Source organism: Amborella trichopoda, chromosome 3 (assembly GCF_054954075.1).
Source record: "Amborella trichopoda isolate Santa Cruz 75 chromosome 3, AtrichopodaSantaCruz75HAP2 v2.0, whole genome shotgun sequence".
Classification (NCBI taxonomy): Eukaryota; Viridiplantae; Streptophyta; class Magnoliopsida; order Amborellales; family Amborellaceae; genus Amborella; species Amborella trichopoda.
Window position 1 is genome coordinate 35,436,702 of NC_142338.1, and position 21,795 is coordinate 35,458,496.

Below are 21,795 nucleotides of genomic sequence, written 5' to 3' on the forward strand. Positions count from 1 at the left end.
CCCTAATTCACTTACTCCTGAACTAGAAGCCTTATTCATCAGGCCAAGCCAATCCCATTGCTTAGGACTTTTACCATCTCTCAGAAGGGAAGACAATGACAAGTGGATGACCCCCTTCATAATGCCTTCACACACGCACACACAGTCCCTAGCGCGCTTTGGGGCTTTTGAGAGGCACTGACCTTGCAAGACACTACCCCTTACGCCATCTTAGTTAGAAGCTCGCACAGCCCGGGTGCTAATCACAATGAACGGGGGGGCAACCACCCAAACAACTCCTACCCCTACTCCCTTCCTATCATTCAAGAGTCGAGGAGGCCACACCTGTCGGCATAATATCTCATCAAATCATAACAGAAGCATGTCTCCATGCTCATATCTTATCAAAAGCATGTTTCCATGCTCACATATCTCATCATAAGCATGTTGCCATGCATACATATCTTATCATAAGCATGTCTCATATGTAATCACAAGAAACATCAACATTTCTATGTTATTCATATAGTCACAAGAAATATTACTATGTCATATTGTCATGCATATAAATTCAAAAGACTGTATTATGTCGATTGCAGGCCATGTAGCAATGTAGTAGATATCAAGCAACAATAATGTCATAATTTCAAAATGTTCTTGAAATTATTAACATAAATTCACCTAAAACAAGTTATAGCAACTACTTGCACATAACACTTACCGTATTTCGAAAATAAATACATAAATATGTAAAACTTACAGTACCAGAACTGTGTTACAATTAGATGCAGAATTATTTTTGAGAATTTTCTCGAAATATCAAGGAAATGAAGCCACTTACAATACCTAACATTTAGGCATAAAACTTATTGTTCGAAAATCTTACAATTAAATGCAGAAATATCAACTTTTTTTCTAATAATTTACAGTATCTCAAATTCAACCATAGACATGAGTAATAAATTTATTTATAATAATTTGCGGTATTTAGAATTTATAACAATAAACGGAGATAATAATTTATTTCTCATAATTTTTGGTATCTAAAATTTCTAGCAATAGATAAAAATATCACAATTTTACTATAAAATGATAATTTCTCAGGAGAATGAGTCATTTACACAGAAAACTTATAAAATAAAGATGTTGGACCGAAATATCACTATTTTATTAAAAACATACTATTTTTCAAAAAAATGTGATCACTTACTTATGTGGCACTTTGAGAAGAGGAATTGCGAAGACCATTTTCATTTTTAGAGTCTTTGCTCCGTTTCTGAAACCATAGGTAACAGTTTGCGGCCCCTTGGCATTACAGGGACTAGGCATAGTGTATAACCAGGAAGAAGACAAGATGATAGATTTGCCATTAATGGAACCGCAAGAAATGATACCTTCACTATTAAAGCTACTCTGACTATCCAATAACAAATCTTCTTGAAATCTGGAAAAGAAAAGAAAAATTGTTCCCATGGCTGAAACCCAATGGCAGCCATGAGTAGTGTATTCAAAAGCTACCTTCATTATTCTTTGTGACCTAACTATTTACAGGGTTTTCACTCCAAACAGGGAAGGCCATGAAGCTTAATGCTATGAAAGAGAAAAGGCAGGGCAGGGCAGGGATTGTGAGAGGTCTAGAGAGAGAGAGAAAGAGAGTGAGGTGATGCAGTTCAAGCAAGAGTGTGATGAGAGGTATACGAGAGAGACTTTCTAAAGTTAAAATACCTTTTTAGAGGGAGAGATAGAGTATAGCATGAGAGAGAGCATTTAAAATGTTAACACCTTTTATAAAAGGTGTCTTAACTACATGAACTTGGTTTGTTGGGCTGCCACATAAGGTGGTAAACATCTCATTTAAAGTAAAACGTAGTGCAAAAGAATTGTAGACCATAAGGTCTACACTATAAAAGTAGACTAACATCAATTTAAATAAAAATAATACTAATTGGTTGGAAATATTTTGTTAAAGCACAGCACTACCAAAGCTTGTAATCTAGGTCAGTTAGTTGTAAGCTTTTTATTTTATTTTATTTATTTATTTATTGTTTATATCTATCAACACTATTAATATTATGTTTTAATACCAAAATATTTTTCTCCCTCCCTTAAAGAAATTTAGTCCTCTAAATTTTTGTACCTATGGGTTATGGGCCCACCACGACTCCGCTGCGTCATAGCTATGGCACATATACTCTTGTTCAGATATCTTCCATATTCTCCTACCCAATTCTCTTAATAAGAAAACATTGCCACCTTGTATACCTATTAACAAACTTTTATCTCTCTAGGATATAACGTCTAAGGGTCACTTGTTCTACTGATTCTCAACTTCTGATATTTAGCTTCCCTTTCTTGCCTCATTCTTGACCATATGTGGATTAAACTTGGCCAATTTAGTAAATTTGACTTCATATTGTGCTACCTTTCTGTTTTCTTGGACTAATTTCAAGAATTCCATTTCCTTTTAATCTTGAATAAAATTTGGGGAGTACTTTTCATTAAATGACTCTCGTAATGCTTCCCAAGGCATGAGTTTATTTCTAGGATCAATACTCTATTTTCCATTCGGTACCGATGTTCTGTTTCACTTTCCAACATAAAGACTATCAAGGTGACCTTCTTATCATCAGGGAATTCCATTAGTTCAAATATTTTCTCTAATTGCCTAACCCATTTTTGGACTTCTAGCGGAGTTGCAACATCCTTAAAAGAAAGTAGGTTTCATTTTTTTTTTTTAATTGTTCAATAGCACACCTATCATTTCTCATAACTGACTGCTTAGGTAGATCGTGATCTCCATTTAATGTTATATAAGAGCAACCATATTCTCCAAGGCTCTATGAATTACTTGCTCCAGTCATAAATAATCTTGTAACTGTTTGTACATACTCTAAATAAGACTTAGGGTGTATTTCTATTCAAATTTCCTAGGATCCTAAACCTATTGCTCTGATACCATTTTGTCACACCGCAAGTTTACTAACATTGCTGAGGTGCGACAGACTATTCTTATATATCTATATATATAATATATTTAAAATTTCTACTAGTATATTCGCACTAAAACAGATTTTTCCATTTCTTTTAATTTGTACAAAGTCTACCCACAATCGATATTAACATGAAGGGCTAGATATATAAATCTCTTGATAGAACAAAAATTACAATGGTGCATTTGGTCAAAAGTTACAAGGGGAATGTCAATCATGCCTACAAATATTTACCCTACAAATATTTACCATAGTTTGATGAGTTTGGCTACTCAGTAAGTGATCATCATGGTCCTAAAAAATAATCGTGATTGAAAGATATAAACATTTTCAAATAGGATAACTATTAAAAACAATGCGAGCAAAAGCATTTAAGTATAACAATTTCTCTTTCTGAAATACACAATTTAGCATAATCCAAAAGATTGAAATGCATAAAAACAATTTAACAGAAATTCATAACTCAAAGGATTTCACAAAGTACCCTATTGGCATCCCAAGTAGGTCACCTATATACCCCACCAACATCCTGGATGGGTCCATATAATCCCTATAGGTCCATCAAACCTCACCAACGTACCAAATGAGTCCACATAATCCCTATCGACGTACCGGATAGGTCCACTTTGACATATGATTCATATCAGGATCATCAATAATCTAACTTTAGTAGTTTAAAACATAAATGCAATTGAGTATTAGATATGATCAAGCAAACATTCACAACCTGTAATAAGCATACACATCAAGAGAAGTCTTACAGTAAGCACTCACAACAGCATTAGCAGGCATTAACTACCTCACTCCCTAATTCACCTACTCCTAAAGTAGAAGCTCTATTCATCAGCTCAAGTCAATCTCATTGCTTAAGACTTTTAACATCTCTCAAGAGGGAAGACAATGACAAGTGAAAGACTCACTTTGTAATGCCATCACAATTACACACAGTCCCCAACGTGCTTTGGGGCTTTTGATGGGTACTGGCCTTGCAAGACACTACCCCTTATGCCATGTTGGCCAGGAGCTCGCACCGCCCAGGTGCCAATCACTATGAATGGCGAAGCGACCACCCAAACAACTCCTGCCCCTACTCCCTTCCTATCATTCAGGAGTCAGAGAAGTCACACTTGCTGGCACAATATCTTATCAAATCATAACGGATTCATGTCTCCATGTTCTCATATCTTATCAGAAGCATGTTACCATGCACACATATCTTATCATAAGCATGTTGTCATGCACACATATCTTATCATAAGCATGTCTCATATGTAATCACAAGAAACAACAAAATTTTTACGTTATTCGTGTAGTCACAAGAGACATTACTATGTCATATGCATATAAATTCAAAAGACTTTATTATGTCGATTGCAGGCCATTTAGCAATGTAGTAGATATCAGGCAACAACAATGTCTTATTTTCAAAATATTCTTGAAATTATTAACATAAATTCACCTAAAACAAGTTATAGTAATTACTTGCATATAATACTTACCGTATTTCAAAAATAATTAAATATATACGTAAAACTTACAATACTAGAACTGTTACAATTAGATGCAGAATTATTTTTGATAATATTCTAGAAATATCAAGAAAATGAAGCCACTTACAATACGTAAAACCTATTGTTCGGAAGTCTTACAATTAAATGCAGAAATATCAAAGTTTATTTCTAATAATTTACAGTATCTCAAATTCTCAACCATGGACATGAGTAATAAATTTATTTCTAATAATTTACGGTATTTAAAATTTCTAACAATAAACGGAGATCCTAATTTATTTTTGATAATTTCTAGTATCTAAAATTTCTAGCAATATATAAAAATATAACAATTTTACTATAAAATGATTATTTCTCAGGAGAATGAGGTCACTTACACATAAAACTTATAAAATAAAGATGCTGGACGGAAATATCACTATTTTATCAAAACCATACTATTTCTCAGTACAATGTGATCACTTACTTATGTGTCACTTTGAGAAGAGGAATTACGGAGACCATTTTCATTTTTAGCGTCTTTGCTCCGTTTCTGAACCATAGGTAACAGTTTGCGGCCCCTTGGCAATACATGGACTAGGCACAATGCATAACCAGGAAGAAGACGAGATGATAAATTTGCCATTAATGGAACCACAAGAAACGATACCTTCACTCTCAAAGCTACTCTGACTATCCACTAACAAATCTTTTTGAAATCTTGAAAAGAGAAGCATAATTATTCTCATGACAGAAACCCAATGGCAGCCATGACTGGTGTATCCAAAGGCTAGCCTCATTATTCTGTGACCCAACTATTTACAAGGCTTTCACTCCAAACCGGGAAGGCCATGAAGCTTAATGCTATGAGAGAGAAAGGGCAGGGGCAGGCGCAGGGGCAAGGAATGTGAGAGGTTTAGCGAGAGAGAGAGAGCGTGAGGTGTCGCAGTGCAAGCAAGAGTGTGATGAGAGGTATAAGAGAGAGATTTTCTAAAGTTAAAGTACCTTTTAATGAGAGGGAGAGAGAGTATAGCATGAGAGAGAGAGAGCTTTTAAAATGTTAACACCTTTTATAAAGGTGTCCTAACTACATGAACGTGGTTTGTTGGGTTTCCACGTAAGGTGGTAAACATATCTTTTAAAGTAAAACATAGTGCAAAGGAATTGTAGATCATAAGGTCTACACTATAAAAGTAGACTAGCACCAATTTATACAAAAATAATACCAATTGGTTGAAAATATTTTGTTAAAGCACAACACTACCAGAGCTTGTAATCTAGGCCAGCCAGTTGTAAGCATTTTATTTTATTTTATTTATTTATTGATTTAATTATTTTTTGTTTATTTCTATCAACACTATTAATATTATGTTATAATTCCACAAATTTTAAGGTCGTCACAGCCACCCCTCAAACCTTGAATGTCTCCAAGGCACAAATGTCTCAAGCTGGGAGCAACCAGCAGTCCTACAACAAGGTCCTGCCACTTAAAAATATTAATCGAAGTGACTTCTGGATCCAGAACCAGAATAAGGTGTACGCCTTTCACAAGGATTGGTTCCTGCATTGCTTTAACTACTATTGGAGCAAAACATGATCCAGCTGTTGGAGGTCATCAGTCCAGAACAAGCTGGACAGGGAGACGCATGAGAGGTACTGTGCCTATCACAGGAAAGTATGCCACCCCACTCAGGACTACTATAAGCTCAACGACACTATCGAAGCCCTGATTAAAAAGGGTCAGATAAAGCTCGAAGAGTTAAAGAAAGCGTTCGGGGCAACTGAGGCTTCTCACATCATGACATTACAAGAAGATGATGGGGCACCTGCTGTCCTCCGCTCACTATTTTCCATAATGCTTGAAGAGGGACAAATCATGCCGTAGCCAACAAGGCAGCCCAAGTTCCTGCACCAGGAACTGAGAACCTCTGGTGCCCATATCACCTGATATGAGGCCATGATGTGAGCTTCCACGAGCTCTTGGCAAAGAAGATGCAGCAATGTCAGAAGGACGCCCTCAAGTCCCTCTTCCACCAGGTCAAGAAGAACTCCCAATGCAAGGCCCAAAAAAAGCTGAAATAGACCCTCTACAAGCCCTCTTCGAGGCAATGCTGCAACAGGGTCTCGTCACTCCCAAGCCCACTAGGCATCTTACGCACCTTGCCTAGGGTACGAAAAACCTCTGGTGGACATATCACCAAGTATGGGGCCACAAGCTGAAAGAATGTTTTGGGTTCAAAGCTATAGTCACTCAGGAGGTACAGGAAGGCCATGTCGTTTGTGCCATTCTCTTGGAGCACATCCAAGACGTCACTCGCATTCAAGAGGAGACCCCACTACAGGTCCCCTATGAGCATACACAGGACCCTTTAGAACCCCCGACTTCTCAGCCTTACGAAGCCTATCATGGGAGAAGTAGGCTCAAGTCCTTGAAGCGTGAGGTAGTCCACCAAGCCAGGACTACTCATCAGCCCGATAGGGTAGACCGAACCCCTCCTCATGGATCCAAAAGGAGACAGGCACCCAGGTCCACTCGCCAAAGGAATCCTCTTCCTCAGCCACCAGTCGAGGAAGAATTTCTAAGGCCCCTTCCTCCACTGCCAACCTTACGGGACTTCATCGCAAGCGCAACTCGCCTTATCCTTTCGTCCAAACAGATGGACGTCCTTGAGTCATCAACAGCTCGGGAGTCATCCAATATGGGTGACGACACTACAAGCATCCCACAACACATGTCCAATTTCAGCGATGACGTAAAAAGCTACCTAGAACATTCTAACTCTTCTTCTTCCTCCTCCTCTTCTATTTCTTCCACAGGTACAGTTCAGAACCCCCCAGACTTCAATGCTCTAAATAGGTAGCTCGAAGGCACCAGCCTCAGCAAGTCGCAGCAGAAGCATCTAAGAGAGATGTTGGCCCAGGCGGCTGGATTCTTAACAGTCGTCGACACCCTGGCAGCCCAAGCTAAGACCGAGCCATCTTCAAGATCCTCTTTCAAAGAGGCCTCCCACATGGTGCAGATCTTAGAAGTACCATCCAGCACGAGGCAAATGAGACTAAGATCGAGAAAGAAGCTACAACCCACACCACAAAAGCGCAAGATTCTCAAGTTTTCTAATCCTTCACTTTTCCCTAAGCCTAAACCTCATACCTCTACATCCCTAATACAAATACCTATTGCCTCCCCATCAACCCAAACTGCACTGACTGAACAACAAAGTCAGCCAGTGTAACATGCCAAGACTCAACCAAAACTTGTTCGGAAGCCTACTCTACCACCTACACGAGTGACCAGATCAGGAACACATAAGATTAGGGAGGACAAAGTGAAATATGATGTAATTTGGCACTTGAGAAAGCTTCCAGCCCTCCTTGTTGGAAGATATTTTTCATCATCATGGGGCCCCCACTCAATAAAAGCCTAGCGAACAGTGAAAATTTCGACAGTCTCAGAGTAGCCCCAAACTAGTCAAGATCTTCATGAGGACTCTCAAAAGTCTCTTGCCAAGTTTTGTTGCATTCTAACATGTTTAAGGTAGTCCAGACTGAGAAATAATTCCTGTAGAATCGGCCTCTAGCACCATGAAATGGATCCTATAACTAGAGAACCATATTTGGTATCTCAAATTGTTGTGGGACCACCACCATTGGATCCGGTATAGTTGAAAACTCCCAGGGGTCAAATTTTAGCTTAAACGGACACTCCAAGAAGAAGTTATAGGCAAAAGATTGAAACGAGAGGAGCCGCTCGCTATTCCCGTACTGCCACCCTGCAACTCCACACCATTAAAGCGACAGTCATGTATAGTGACTTTCAATGTTCATATCTCGCCCATCCCAAGTTGGATCGTGCTTAAATTTGGTGAGCATATTCGTCTCGTCAAGACGAGCATTTCAATATGTGGCACGCCCCTTGACGATGCCCGAGCACGAAAAAAAGCTAGAGAGAAGTTGCTAATCCATGAAGAAAGTGCATGAAATGCAGCAGCGTCTTGCCTCGCTCGAATGGCCGAATCATGCCACTCGCGAGCCCAGTCGAAGCGAGACCAATTCCATCGCGTGCATAAGGTCTCGGGCTATCTCTGACCCAAAGCATGTACATGATGAATGGTCGGATTCTGCACAAGAAGCCGACAAAGTGACTGTAAATCTCGTTGTTGAAATTGCAGATTCTGACCAAAACTCCAAAGATGCAAAACCTTCATTCGGGCATGAAATCGAACTGTGTCTATTTTTCCGCGATCGTGAGGGCATACTCAGTGTCATCTAATGAAGAAATCATATAAAAACATCAACGAACGAGCACACTATCGATCCAAAATTTCAAGATGCAACCAAATTTTAAGACACGTGATCGTGCCCTAAAAACACGATCCATGGCTTCAAGTTGCTATCAAATTGATCGCTATGCCGATCCCTACAAGAAATCAATCATCTTTTGATCAAACAGGCATTAGAACAACCTCGGATCATCCATGCAAGATTATGCAAGTTCTAGGGCAACACAGGGACTGTTCTGAAATTCCACAAATTGTTAGAAAAGGGTAAATCTATCATTTGGCACCCTATTTTCTAATTTATTTTAATTCAATTTAATCTTAATTTACAACAATTAGGGTTACTTTTGATCATCCACTTATGTTTGGGGCAAATTCTATATATACATGTACCATCATTGTACGCGAAAGAGGACTCAACCCTTTGCAAAAGATAGAGGTTTTACTGAATAAAGTTTCTCTTACTTCTCATTATTGGGTCACGTTTGGAGAGAGAGTAAGGTGAGAGATACTTTTGGACTCGTATCCTTAGGCTCAAGGTAAATCTGCTCGCTCTTCTTTTTTCTTTTCATCTTCTCTCTCTTTCTCTTATTCTTCCTCTTCTCAGTCTAAGCTCCCCTCAGAGGCCATGCACGGTAGTGGCAGTGTCGTGCATGCCTCTCCTGTGGTCTCACAAGTTGGGCATGATGATGGCAGTGCCATGTGCAAGCCTTCTCCTTCTGATCGTCCATCTCTATTTCTCAGTGGGGCTTGCAGACGGAGCCGCTCATCGCCATCTGCAGACACATCATCGACGCCTCAATGAAGAGCGTGGATGGAAAAACTCATTACCGCCCATAAGGGTCTTCCCCTATTGCGCTCCTATGACAAACGGCGATGCCTATCCCCTCCCACGAGAGGTCTCGATAATATCTATCGCCGTCCGTGAGATTCCTCTGCATGCGCAGTGCCTATCATCGTCCGCGAGCTTCCTTCGTGTGTGCGGTGCCTATCACTGTTGGCGAGCCTCTTTTGTACCTTCGGTGCTCATCGTCGTTCCTCTTGTGTCCCACACCTATTACCATGTGCCTCATGATAACTATCGTCATGCACTTCATAAATGGCTATCGTCACGCACTCGACGAGAGGCTATCATTGCCCGCGTAGGGGCATGCTGCATTCTTGTGTTGCCAACAGCAATGCCTAGCGCCGTCTGTAGTACCCTGCTCCCCCTCAAGCTGTAAGCAGTAATGTCTAGCGCCATTCTAGGGCTATGACACTGCTACTCCATGGTCGTGGGTGGTAGCGCCTAGCCCGTTGGGACCATATCTCTCCTCCGTCTCTTGCCTTATCTTTATTCTCTCCTCTTCTCACTTGATTGAGGGTTGACTTAGCCTAGCACCTCCATATCAGCCTCGGCTTCGAGTAGTATTGTCGTTGTGCTGGTCCTAAGTACCATACCCGTCTTGCTACTACTCCGAGTCGATCACTATCCGGTTATCAAGCTAGTCTTGTCCCTCCATCAAGTTTTCTTCTCTCTTCGACCTTGGTTCAAACCTTTTACTTCATCACTTTAACACCTCACATTCCTAGCCACACGAATGTGCGTTGCCCTAAGACAAGGGTTGTCCTTTCTGCCCACTTATCTTGCAAACTAACCATAGTAGTGTTGTGCAGAAAAACAAGGAGATTGCAGGTCTAGGGAGGAAATTCTGAACCAATTAAAGCAGCTGGGGGACTTTCCGTCATGGTCTAAGAGGGTGCCCACAAGAGTCAGCCCGAATAAGTCACGGACCCAAGTGAGGTTGGTCCTCACCTCACATCCAAAATTACTCTCTCACTAGTTGGATACCGGCCTTTGTTCTTAAACAAGGTTCTCGAGAGAGCGATCTCAAGTCCCAGGATTTCTGAACCCGAGACATTGCCACCCGATCACCTAGATCCTGAGAGACGAGATCGAGGCACCTAACCAACCTGACCACTCCATTGGGGACTTATTACCCCTTCGTAGTTGTTGTACCAATGCTTCTACAAAGTCCAAAGAAACGTGGAGACCATCAAGCTCCTCACTCTGATGCAAGAACCTGGTGAGCTGATTGACAAGTTCATCACCCGATGGAGAGAGTTGGCAACCTTTCATACCACTCACATGACCGGGAAGGAAGCGGTCCAGACCTGCATACGGAACATGGTTCCCGAGATTGCCTTGCATGTCGAGGCATCCAATCCACCCTCAATGTCAGAACTCATCTCTAAGGCAGTTCGTATTGAGGGATTGTTCAAGCACCATGGCAGCTCTCTTCAACAACCCTCTGGCTCAGATTCTTGCTCCAACAATCGGGGCAACCAAAAAACAGTGATCAGCGAGACAGTCACCTTGACTGGCACTAAAAGCGCGGCTCCTCAAACCTTGGACCTTTCCAAAGCATAGACGCCTCCGATCGAGGGTAAGCAGCAGTCCTACAATGAGGTCCCTCCTCCTAAAAATAGTAAGCGAATTGACTTATGGATCCAACACCCGAATAAGGTTTACCCCTTCAACAAGAAGTGGACTCCTACACTGCTTCAACTGATGTTAGAACACATGATCCAGTTGCCAGAGATCAGCACCGTAGAACCGGCTAAGCAAGAGACAAATAAGAGGCACTGCGCCTATCACAGAAGAGTAGGCCACCCTACTCATGACTGCTATAATCTCAATGACACTATCGAAGCCCTTATTAACAAGGGTCAGATAAAGCTCGAAGAGTTAAAGAAGACATTTGGGGCAACTGAGGCTTCTCATATAGTGACGATCCAAGAGGGTGACGAGGCACCCACTATCCTTCGTACATTTTTCTCTATAATGCCCAAAAGACTCGTCACTCCTAAGCCGACAAGGCAGCCTAAGTTCTTGCCTCTAGGGACTGAGAATCTCTGGTGCCCATATCACCATATACGAAGCCATGATGTCAGCGAATGCACTAGCTTCCACGAACTCTTGGTAAAGAAGATGCAACAGTGCTAAGAAGTTCAAGAAGACACCCTATAGTCCCTCTTTTGCCTGTGCAAGAAGACATCCCAACTCAAGCCCCGGGAAACACTGAGCTAGACCCTCTGCAGGCCCTCTTCGAGGCAAAGTTTTAATAGGGCCTCGTTACTCCCCAGCTTGCCAGGCAGCCTAAACGGTTTGCCCAGGGTATGGAAAACGTCTGGTGTCCATATCACCAAGTATGGGGCCACGAGTTGAAAGATTGTTTTGGGTTCGAAGCTACAATCACTCAGAAGGTACAGGAAGGCCACATCGTCTACGCCGTTCTCCAAGAGCACTTTCAAGATATCACTCCTGTATAAGAGACGACCCCACTGTAGGTCCCTCTTGAGCAAACACTGAACCCTTTAGGGTCCTCGACTTCTCAACCCTGGGAAGTCTATCACGGGAGAAGTAGGATTAGGTCCTTGAAGTGTGAGGCAGTCCACCAAGCTAAAACTATTCACCAACCCGAGGGGGCAGATCGAACACTTCCTCAAGGGTCCAAAAGGAGACGACCGCTCATCGAAGGAATCCCATCCCTCAACCACCAATTGAGGAACAATTCCTCAAGCGCCTTCCTCCACTACCAACTTTATAGGACTTCATCACAGGCGCAGCTTGCCTTATCCTTTCGTCCAATCAGACGGATGTTCCTGAGTCATCAATAGCTCGAGAGTACTTCAATATGGGTTACGATTCTAAAAGCACCCCACAATGATAAAAGCCGGGGCAAGACCTAAAATATCCCATGCAGTCATTCAATATGGGTGACGACACTAAAAGTACCCACAATAGTCAAAGCTGGGGCAAGACCTAAAATATCCCTTGCACACATCCAATATTTGCGACAACCTAAAAAGTTGCCCGAAATATTCTAACTCTTCTCCTCCCTCGTCTTCTATTTTCTCCACAAGTGCATCTTCATAGTGTCCTGACTTCGACACTCTAAACAGAGAGCTTAGAGGCACCAGCCTCAGCAGGTCGCACAAGAGCGCCTCAGAGAAATGCTGGCCCAGGCGGCTGGATTCTTGACAGCCGCCGACGCCTTGTCAACCCAAGCTAAAACCGAGCCATCATCGAGCTCCTCTTCTAAAGAAGCCTCCCATATGGTGTAGCTTTTGGAAGTACCACCCAGCACGGGGCGAATGAACCTGAGATCAGGGAAGAAGCTACAGCCCACGCCTGAAAAGCTCAAGGCCCTCAAGTTTCATGATCTTTCAATTTTACCTAAACTTCAACCTCAAACCTCTGCATCCCTAATACAAATCCCCATTGCTTCTCCATCAACCTAGACCACACCAGCTAAACAACAAAGTCAGGCAGTGCCACAAACCAAAACTCAACCGAAGCCTATTCCTAATCCTACCCTACTTCCTACACCAGTGACTGGATCAGGAACATAGAAGATTAATGAAGATAAAGTGAAATACGACGTAATTGGGCACTTGAGAAAGCTTCCAGCCCTTCTAAGCATCTATTATGTCCTTCTACTTTCTAGAGACTATCGTATGGCCATGGTTCAACCTCTTTCTAGCCCAGAGGTGTACGAGACCGAAGTGAAGCCTATAGAGGTTGACCCAGCCATTCTGAGTGGGTGCCTGGCATTCTCCTTTTTTGAAGATGACCTGCAGTTGGGAGGCAAATTTCACAACTGCTCCCTCTTCGTGAATGGTGAACTGCTTTATCAATCGGATCATGTTAGACGGAGGGTCAGCAGTCAACCTGATCCCAAGAAGGATCCTCACCCGATTGGGGTTAGGATTTGATGACCTCACTCCTACCCACATTATCATGCAAGGTTTCAACCAATCAAGAGAGAAGACAGCCAGCACGGTGCGTCTTTGTCTCAAGATTGGTGACCTCAATGATTATGCTTAGTTCCACATAATCGACACTGATACCTCTTACAACTTCCTGCTTGGTCATCCTTGGCTTCACGATCAAGGGTGGTTCCTTCCACGCTCCACCAATGCTTCAAATACAGCCGAGATGGAAGACAACACACAGTCTATGCTGACAAAAGACCATTCCTTGTAGTTGAGACTCATTATGTCGATGCCAAGTACTATTTCACAAACCTTCCAGAGCTAGAAAAGTCAAAGGATGATGAATGGAAGCCTATGAGAGATACGGGACCCTCGTCCCATGATGACGTTCAAGACCTGGGGTGAATGATCATGAACATGTTCAAAGAAGAGGAAAGACAGGGCAAGATCCTCCCTTTGACTTCGATCTACTCGAGTATACCTTGCCACCTCTCCGAGGTCATGGTGTCCTCTCCCGAAGACGAAGCTCCCCCCTCTACGTCTAAATCGCCAGAACAAAATGACAAGTTGGAAGTAACACTGAGCCCGATAAAGCCCTAGAGGTAGACCTTCCAGCACCAATGGTCACCTATACACTGGACCAACAAAAAGTCCTACATATCCCCATTACTATTCTGGAAGCAAAATTGGCACACCAACCACCAAGAAAGGTACTTCAAATTCCATCCTCCTTAAACGAGGAGGTCATCGGCAGCCAGAAGAAGGTCTTACACTTCTCAGGGGTTATCGAAGAGGTACCGGTAGACAAGAGTCAGCCCTCTGGCCCTTAGGAACAAGACCCCATGGCAGAGCTAAGGAGTGAGCTGTGTAGCCCTCAAAAACAGTTGGAGGTTATGCGCGTTGCTTCAAAGCACTTGAAGGAGTTTGTCTCTGAGACTAAGACCTATGACGAGCTCAAAAGAAATGCACCTCAAATTGAAGCCAAAGCTCCCTCAGACTGGAGAATTTACAGCGATCATGAGAACCATGAATTATGAGCCCCTATCCAATCAAACACTCAAGGGTGAGGAAGCAGTTGCTCCCCCATTCGAGGTCATTGAAGCCACAATAGGCTACCATACTACGAAGCAAGGACTGTGCTATTCCTTTTTGTCTCAAGCTACAAAACAGTGGAAGCAATAAAAAGAGAAGGGAAGAACAAAAGACATGTCGTACAAAGGAAAGAGGAAAGAATTATTTCATTCATCAAGGAAAATGTTACAAGTGTCTTTTCTTTAATGAAAGAAACATGGAAAGGAGGCATTGTCAAAAGCGGTCAATGATTTCATTAACCTTCCCTCTACACTCTTCGCCTGAGGCCTTCACTCACTCAGCTCCTTATCTTTGGCTTCCCAGGTTGCCATCTCCTCCTCCAACTCCTAAAGCACCTGCGCCCATTTGACGATTTTTGCCTTCAGGGTCTGTACCTTACCACAACGCATCATGGCCTTCTTGGCAAGGGCAGACCTCTGGGAGATGGTAGCATTTATGTCCCTTACCTGGGCATCAACCAGCTCTCGGTTTCGTCTGAAGGAATTCTCCAACCACTCTAGCTGCGAGCCCTCTAGTTGCTTTGCAACCTTCTCCACCTACAAAGCCTTCATCCTCCATCCCTCCAGCTTGTTGGTGATACTGTCGAAGTAAGGGAGCGCCTCAGGCTCACTTCCTAGGGCGATCTCCCTCAACTGCAAGAGCATTGCTCCAAGCTCTTTGAAAGGCAGCTCCTTCAGCTTTTGGAAACCCATTTGCCGCATCTCAAAGGAAACACTCGGTATCCTGCTAAAATTACGGTAGGAGCAACCACAGTTGGAGGAGCCCCTGCTACAGCCAAGGCCTCAAACTCCCTAGGTTCAAGGGAAACCTCAAGTTGCCCTAGTACCTCAACAACAACCCCTTCACTCAAAGCCCCTACCGTGTCCACTTCTGGCTCGGTCCTCTCATGCTCAGGTGCTGTAACTACACCCTATGTAAGCTCCATTACCTCAGCAAGGGCAAGGCTAACCTCCTTTCCTGGAGTAACTATCTCAGTGTCGAGCTACACCACAGTAGCCTCTCTGGGGGCAGTGACCTCTCCCTGTGTCCCCTCTTCTTGGACAACATCTCCACCTCAGCAGATTCGACACCTTCCCCCTCTCCTTCTTCGCCCTTGTCTTCCACGGCAACCACATTAGCTACAGACTCTCCTATAAGGCCCTCCTCCTCTACAGTCATGGGTGTTGTCTCCTGACCCTCTAAGCCTGATCCCTGATGCTATCCTACCTCTGTGTCCCGTGCAGCTACATCACTCGAGACAGCAACCTCCTACAACTCGGGTGGTCCCTCTTTAGTCCTTGGGGCTCCATCCTCTTTTATAACTACAACCTCTACCAAGATTTCCCTTTCCTCGGTAGGCACACCAACCTCCAAATTTCCTGAGTCCCTCTCTACCTCCCCTGCCTCATCAAGGCCAGCCTCCTCAGCCACGTTCACCTCCATCGAGACTGAGCCCTCCCCTTTAGCCACGGATGTCGCTTCCCAATCAGAAGCAATCTCGATCAGGGCAATAGGCTCCGAGGCACCGACCTACACCTCTGAAGGGCCAAGGGAAGGTTCAGGTGAAGGAGAAGGCGAATCCTCAAGAGCATAAGACGATGCAGAAATAGCAGGAGGCACACAGCCCTCTGAAGAGGCTGAGGGTGAAGAGCAGTATTCTGACTCACGAATCACTAGAAATTTATGCCCTTTGTGGCTCGAGGCCTTGGTTGCCTTCTTGGTAGGAGCACGAGGAGTCGTTGGGGCAGCCGACTTCCTTTTCTTTCCTTTTGTCTGCTCAGGTGCAGCAGCCTTTGAAATGCCTGATTTGGACGAACTGGTGGCCAGCTTGCTAAGAGAGCCACTCCCTCTCAACTCATTCAAATCCTGAACCAGATGCCCTACATGCCCTGGGATCTTGCGGACTTCCTTCCATTTGAAGATGTTAGAGTGGTTGCAAAAAATGCTCTCTATCTTCTTCTCAATATTGATAAATCGCGACAAAGACTGGTCCACGGTAGTCTGGCGAGGTGCGCCAGTCATTGGGGAAGCCTAGGGTAAGCCTAGGGGAGGGGTCATTGCCATTTTCTGCTACCTTGTATCTTGGCTCTAGAGGTTGCTCTCCCTTTCCAAGAATGGTCCACATCCCAATACCCCTTGTTCATGATTCTCCACCAGAGCTCGTGGGCCTCAGTTGCCCGTACCGTCCAGTCAAAATGGGGCAACACATACTTATTGACCTTGGTGGCCCCCAAGCATGTAGCCCAAGTAGTGCGAATGTGCCTCGGGAGCCAAGTCTCCCGGAGGGTTCCCAATTGGTCTTTCTTCCAATGAGCGGCCCTATTATGTTGTTTCTCGAAGAATACTGAGAAGGGACAGCCTTGATCTAGCCCATACTTTTAGGCAAATCGAAGAGGAAAGTAGCCCTCAAGCTTCGTGCAATGAACAGTGTGATAGGCTAGAACTCCGCCTCTCACACTCAGCATAAACATCAGCTCTTTTGGGCTGGTGAAGTCACCATCTAACTGATGGCCTAGCTCGTCAACAAATGCATGCTCTGTGAGGCCTCCAACTAGGAATACCACCCAAGTCATGTGGAGGTGGTCGTTGTAGAACAAGCTGCGCGCATGGCCTGGGGGATGGAAAATTGCCTTCTGCCTGGCAATCTTCAGCAAAAATGGGCACACGGAGTCCTCCAACTCTTTGATTATGAGATATGTGTCTGAAAAATAAGCCCCAAGGCATCCATACACATAATGGATTGGGATAAGAGTCTTGAAATCCCCTGGGAAGGCCTCACCCTCTACTATGTCATTCCCTCCTTCATCCCCATGATACTGTCTTCCCCTAGAAATGGTGCACAGGCCATGATAAATGCTGCACAGAACGAGCTCTGTGAGTGCTTACTCCTTCCCTAGCGTCATGTCATAGGCCACATAGAAAGTGTCGGGACGAATGACGTCTGCCCTTCATGACAGGGAAAATTTACCTAAGAAGAGTAGCAAGTAAGCCACCAAGAAGATATGCTCATTCTCCTTCCGCAGCTCAAAAACTGGTGGGGTTTCTTGCCCCTCTTTTCTCGACGATGGACCAGCTTCATCTGTATAGTTTCCATAGAAGAATGTTATCCACTTGGCGAAGGTAACTCGCCCCTTTTTGGGCTCATCATAGAGTTGTTGGTAGATCCCGAACAATTCTTGAAGCCAAGCGGGGGGGTTTCTTTACCTACCTTTTCCCCTCAGGAGCGGTAGCCCACCAACGAAATGCAGGTCCATCAGCGATATCCTTGCCTCCCCATGACCAAGCAGCCATGTGTTGCTAACATGACTCCAAGTTTCCAACAACACCTTGACCGTGTTTGAGCAACGGTCATAGTAGCGCACAGAGCACTGGAGGGCGGCCAGTAAGGAAGCCCATCCCAAATTATTTGGGAAACGCCTCAGCACTTTCATGGTCCATGAGGACTACCCCTTTAGGTACTGGTGTTCCGCTTATACCCGCAGGCTAGTAGAAGACCATTTCATGCTCGGGGTTTCTACCATCCTCTTACCTAGAGTCGGCAAGTTCGTGTTAGAGGCTATGTTTTGGTGTAGGCAGTGCAGGAGGCCTACCCTTTCCTCTACACTCACATTGCCGTCATTATCTTCCCTCGTCACGAGCCGGACAGGGTGACTAACAAAGGTAACGCTTAATGGCGACCTTGGTTCACATAATGGCTCGATGAGCCAAATTGGTTCACCTCTCACCAAGCTTTCATCGGTGAAGTCACCAGTGCTAAGCTCCCCTGCACGCAAGAGGTTCTTCACATCTGAGATAGCGCCGAAAGGCTCGTTCATGAAGTTAGGACAAAGACTTCACAGTCGCGTGCGAAATATTAAGAAGGCTACCGCCATCTCGCAGCTAAAGGCAGGGTTATCGTCGTCTCACTGCCAAAGGCAGAGCTATCGCCATCTCGCAGCCAAAGGCAGAGCTATCGCCATCTTGTGCCCAGGGAGCTACCACCGCCTACCAGCCGAGATGGTATCGTCGTCTCACGAAGGGTTATCGTCGTCTCACGACTAAGGATCCATTATCGACGTCCCACGATTAAGGGACTATCAAAAACACTCGCGCTCCAGCAATTCGCACGTGCCACACGTGTGGCACACCATGTCTCTCGGAATCCGGGGACGCCGCTTGACACTCGTGGCGTGGCCTGTCACCGCACGTGCAAAGGGAAACTGTTCACCGTCCCACAACCCTTCATCTCTTCGACTGTTATAGCCTCACAACCCCTAGAGTTCCCACTGGCATTTCCCCTCTTCATCGGGAGTTCAATCTTGCTCGCCGAAAAACCTTTCCATTGCTAACTGAAGTTAGCGGAAAACCATCGGAATCCCCAGAAAACCTCCCTGCGGGCCAGTGGGTCTCCCTTCTCCTTGTTTTTGTACTTCAATAGTTCACCACAAACTCACCGAAATTCCACTAAGTTTTCGGTGAGCCCACTACTACTCCTCCTTTCCCCCTGATAGCCAATGGATCGTCAGACTCCCCCGACTTCTCTACGACCTTCCCTTTAGCCATGGGTATACTGACGAACTCCGGCAGATCACCTCTACAAATCTTGCTAAGACTCTGAGAAACCCCATTCCTTTCTCAGAGAAACCTTTGCACTCTCTAAAAATGTTCGCAAACACATTGCAAGGGCCCACGACCTGCTAAAGGTTGACAGAAAAGCTCTTGAAGCCTTAAAACTCTCGTTGGAAGTCTCTTGCTAAAGGCTCAGGCTCTCTCTCTCTCTCTCTCTCTCTCTCTCTCTCTCTCTCTAAACTGTTTACCCTTTGGTAAAATAGTAAAATGGGGTTTCCCCCCCTTTTATACTCGGCAGTGCTGCAAACCGTTCTTGAAAAATCTGAAAAGATGCTACAGTCCTCAACTTCAGATGGTAATAAGACCAAGCCGGGGCGGGTCAAGCTCGAGACCTAAAAGGGCTATCATTGCATGCTACATAAGATGCTATCACCGCGTACCTTCGTCAGAGGCTATCGTCGCATGCCTTCGTCAAAAGCCATCTCCACACGCCTTCGTCAAGGGCCATTGTCGTGCGCCTTCACCCAGAGGCTATCGTCGCGCCCGTCGTCAAGGATTTAATTTCGTGTGCCTCAACAAGAGGTTAACGCCATGCACGCAACATCTAGGCCGAATGCCACGTACATCATCCAACACTTACTGCCACAATCATGCCATGGCAGTTCCATCTGGACCATTGTCCTGCCTCCTCAGGAAGTTCATTCCCTACACCACAGTCTCACTCCTCAAGGAGTCCAGTTTTTTATGAAGACTCTGTTCCCCATGGAGTCACGTTCCTTCACCATGCGAGGTTTGCACTGTATGACCTTAAACTACACAACCATGATCCAAGCTGCATGACTTTAACCTGCACAGCCATGTCCGCACTGCATAACCGTAAATTGCATAGCCTTGGTCCAAACTATATGACCTTAACATTTAGTGGAGGTCTAGTTGCACGACCTTAAACTGCATGGTTCTAGCCACACGACTTTAAACTGCATAGCCATGGGCCGAGCTACACGACCTTAAAATTGTAACGCATGGTGTGATAAATAGTCCATACGCATAACTTTAAAAAAAAATGAACCACCTCTTCACTAAGGTGTATTTCATTAATATCCCCAGTGAAGTTAGATGTATGATAAGAAAAATAGGGGGTTGCACCTACCCCTTCAATCCCTAGTGGGTCTGCTTCGCACCAACACCCCAGCATGAGTCACACCTAATTGCGACTTACTATCCCCAGTGAGTTAGGGCCATGCTTATATTTTCAACCCTCAGTAGGGTTACACCTATGCTCCGGCACGTCATCCCTAGTGGAGTTACATGAAGCTTCATCCTTCACCCCAGTAATACCCCTTAATACCCAAAGGAGTCTGCTTCTGCTTACCACTCCTCATAGGGCTACCATCTTCATCTAAAAGGCCCTTCCTATGTATAGCCTTAGATATTTTTATCCTCAGGGAGTCATATCACTATCCACTGACCTATCCCTCATGGAGCTTCACCTATGTGGTGACACACACAATAGTCTGCACTGCATCACTTTAAACTACATAGCCATGGTCTGCAATGCTTGACCTTAAACTGCACAACCATGGTCCAGGTGCACGACTCTAAGCTGCATGGTCCAAACTATAAGACCTTAAATTGTAGCAAAGGTCTAGTTGCACAACTTTAAACTGTAGCAAATGTCTAGTTGCACGACTTTAAACGTGCACAGTCATCATTGCACGACACTAAACTGCACAACCACGATCCAACTGTATGACCTTAAACTATAGTGCACATCCTGGCCGCATGACGTTAAAAGGCTTAGAGCCATGGTTCAAACTATATGACCTTAAACTATAGAGGAGGTCTAGTTGCACGACCTTAAACTGCATGGTCTTAATTCCATGACTTTAAACTGCATAACCACAGTCCAAGCTATATAACCTTAAACCATAGTGCATGTCTTGGCTGCATGACGTTAAACTTCTTCACATAGGTCTAGGAGGCAAGACCTTAAAGACGCCCCCACATATGCGCACACCCCTTTTACGTGTATCTTCATGCATGTCTTCCCTAACCGACCCATTCGTGTGTGCACACCACCTTCATTGCCTCCCCAGTGAGTCCACATATGCGCACACACGCTTTATGCATCTCCACGCATGCCTTTCCTAACCGACTCGTTCGTGTATGCGCACCATCTTCATTAGCATTATTTATCATTCCCCAGTGAATTCATTCACCATTCCCCAGTGAGCCCTACCCATGCTTACAAAACGGCTAATCATTCCACCTTAATACTCGTCGTCAGCTAGTGAGTCACCATCATTCACCCACCATTCATACATCATCATCTTTCATAGGTAACCTCTTGTCATCCCCCCCAAAGTGAGTCGAAACCATCACCATACTCATTCCATGACCTCTACATACCACCATTCATCACCACTACGGTCCAGCTTTATGACCCTAAACATAGTGCACGTCCTGACCGCATGACGTTAAAAGGCTTTGCACATGTCCCAAAGGCATGACCTTAAACATGCCTTCACAAAAAAATGAGCATGGTGTACACCTGAACAAGGGAACATCATGAGTAAAAATGACGAATGGATATGGTCAAAAGAGTTTCGTAAAAACAAAAACTCGAGCATGGTGAAAACCCTAAAAGGGCACCGTGAGAAAAAACAAATGAAAAGGGTGGAC